The sequence below is a fragment of the Rutidosis leptorrhynchoides genome, chromosome 11 (genome assembly GCF_046630445.1).
Source record: "Rutidosis leptorrhynchoides isolate AG116_Rl617_1_P2 chromosome 11, CSIRO_AGI_Rlap_v1, whole genome shotgun sequence".
NCBI lineage: Eukaryota > Viridiplantae > Streptophyta > Magnoliopsida > Asterales > Asteraceae > Rutidosis > Rutidosis leptorrhynchoides.
Window position 1 is genome coordinate 6,195,318 of NC_092343.1, and position 3,323 is coordinate 6,198,640.

Below are 3,323 nucleotides of genomic sequence, written 5' to 3' on the forward strand. Positions count from 1 at the left end.
CACTTCGAAAAGGAGATTTTCTCTAATGGCAAAGAAGATACTACGACTCCTCCTGATTTGAATGTTCCATTTCAAACTGCAGAGATTGTTCTTGAGCGTGATGCTGATTACCAACTTAGTGAGGATGAAGAGAAAACGATTCTTCTTTCACCATTCATTGAACAACAAGCGTATAGAATCTATGGTGATTCTGAGCTTGTCCTTTCTGCATCAATGAGTGTTCTGGGTGCATGGAAATATCATAAGAAGCCAGAATATCTCAAAGCTTATCTGAGTGTTCGCAATAAATTCAAATCGAAGAATGAAGAGAAACTTCAAATTCAGCGGAATTCAGAGATCAAAAGCATAAATAAGATTTTGATGATTAATAAGGATGAAGTGAAGATGCCATTGTTTCAAGTTATAAGAATGGATGATGAGGATTATCAGTTTTCAGAAGCGGATTTTGATAAACTGAAGATGGACGACATTATTTTCATTTACAATTATTTGATTAACTTGAATGAATCTACAACAACTTATCATGCTACTGCAATGAAGGCAGTCTACAGGTTTATTCTTGATTCGATGAGATGGATGTCTGTTCATGATTTTCAAATGGGTTTGGAATCTGGACACAAAAAGCTCGGAATCAAGCCGCCAAATCAAGTGATTGAAGAGCTTAGATATATGTCCTTACTTGAAGTGAGCGACTGTCCATATGAGTTTGTATTTGTCAATTCTCACTATACAAAGATCTTCATCAGAGTCTCATATTTCAGAAGATACTCAGACGGAACGTTGATGTATGCTTTCAAATACATGAGATGGAGACTGATCAATAACTGCTATTCAACTGAAGATAATGAGATTGTCAAGTACATTCTCACAAGATTGAAAAGTCGTCTCAAAACAAGAGTGAATATACGAAGATATGAGAATCTCAAGGGATTCAAATCTAAAGTTCACTTCAGAGGAACAAAGTTCCTTTAGATGTTTTGGATATGATTATATTGTAAAGTTCACATTTAACACTAAGGGGGAGATTGTTAGGACCCCGAAGTTGTATAGTGTTAATGTGAATTAAGCTAAAATGAAGGTTCCTTAGAAGAGGGATATATAAGGAACCTGAGTAGTCCTAATTAGATAGCCATTGCATTGTAACCGAGTTCTAGAAGCTGTGGAATGTAATTTTACCGATTCTCTCTAGTACCGAGTCTCTTTCTTACATACCGAATCTTATTCTATCTTATCATTTCTCTAAATCTCAACATGATCTGACCTATCACGTAGTAAAAATACATATGACGTCATTGAACAAGTGCAAGGTTGGCCTCGGATTCACGAACCTATATTAAGTATATATATATATATATATATATATATATATATATATATATATATATATATATATATATATATATATATATATGTTGGTCAATAACTGTCTAATAATTTAGGCCAGGTCATAGTGTATTGCAATCTTAATGCTCGAGATCGATATGCAAAAGTCAACAAAAGTCTATTTAACTCAAGATGATTTACAAAATTAATTCATGTTTATTATATAAATTAAATAGTCATTTTATATATTTAAATATATTTATCAGATTTTATTAAAGTAAAAATAATACAAGTCATTTATTAATAAATAAAAATTTATATTAAAATTTATATATACTAAAAATATACTTGTATATATCTTAAGTAATATAATTTATAAAGTTCACTTAATATCATAAAAATATAGTGGTACGTAATATTAATGTAAATTATATTACGTGTGGTAAAAATATCTCTGTATCACATATTTATTTGTTATTGATAATAACAATAATAAGTAAAAGTTGTATTATATCGTAATAATAATTATTATTATTATTCTACTAATAATAATAATAATAACAATATTTATATTTACTAAAGACGATATTAATTATGATAAAATGATAACTCTAATCATGATAATCTTAATAATAACAAAACTTTTTAATATTAACTGTAATAATAATAATATTTCATAAAAATAATAATTCTATTAAAAATGATAATTTTTATTAATAATAATACTAAAATAATAATAAAAATGATATTTTATAATAACAATGATATTTCTATTAACAATAATAGGTTTAGTAAAAATGATAGTTTTAATATTAATAATACTTTTAATAGTAATAGTAATGATAAAAATTTTGAAAATGATATTATTATCTAAATCAATATCTTACCATATTTTAATTTCATCATGATACTCATACTCATTATTTCCTAATCGATTTGTTTAATAGTTTTTAATCCTCTTTTATATCGTATTTATAATAACAATAATAATAATAATAATAATAATAATAATAATAATAATAATAATAATAATAATAATAATAATAATAATAATAATAATAATAATAATAATAATAATAATAATAATAATAATAATAATAATAGTAATGATAATGTTAAATAATAATTTTAATGATAATAACGGTAGTAATACTAATAAAAATGACAATTCTTAATAATAATACTTATAACGATAATGATATTGATAATAATAATAATTATTATTATTAGATAATAATTATAACGACGATAATAATGACGATAGTAATAATAATCATTTTAACAATAAATATACTAAAATTAATAATAATTCAGTTGACTATATCTTTTAATCCGTTCATCGAAATCACACGAGTTCTAAAGGAAAAGTTCTTAATTTTTCGCTAGCTTTCCAACGACATGCATATCATATACCTTATCTCAGTAGCATATGTATCTAATTCAGGATTCAACATAACCTATCTAACGACAATAATAAACATACAAGTATGCATGATCCTATATACTCGAGCACTAGTCAGGGATACACTAATAATATATAAAAGTTAAGTTATGAGTGCTCACGTATCAATATTGAGATTCAATATTGCAGGAAAGGTACGTAGACGCAACGGAGATGATAAACACTAGATTGCCCTCACGAGTATACCCCCGAATAATACCCATCACCTCCATAGCTATAACCCATAATTTTCTGCAGGAAAGGTACGTAGACGCAACAGAGATGATAAACACTAGATTGCCCTAACAAGTATACCCCCGAATAATACCCATCACCTCCATAGCTATAACCCATAATTTTCTTAATTCCATCTCGCTTGAAAAACCCCGTTTTGAAATAACCCGCTCATGACCTCGTCGTAATATTTTATGTATAATACTAATAATAATGCGAGTAAATATATATATGTAAATCGATTGAGAGAGTTTAGAGAAATATATTTTCAAGTTTCTATGAAATAATGAAACCTATTGAATTCTATTTATAATAGATTTTTGAA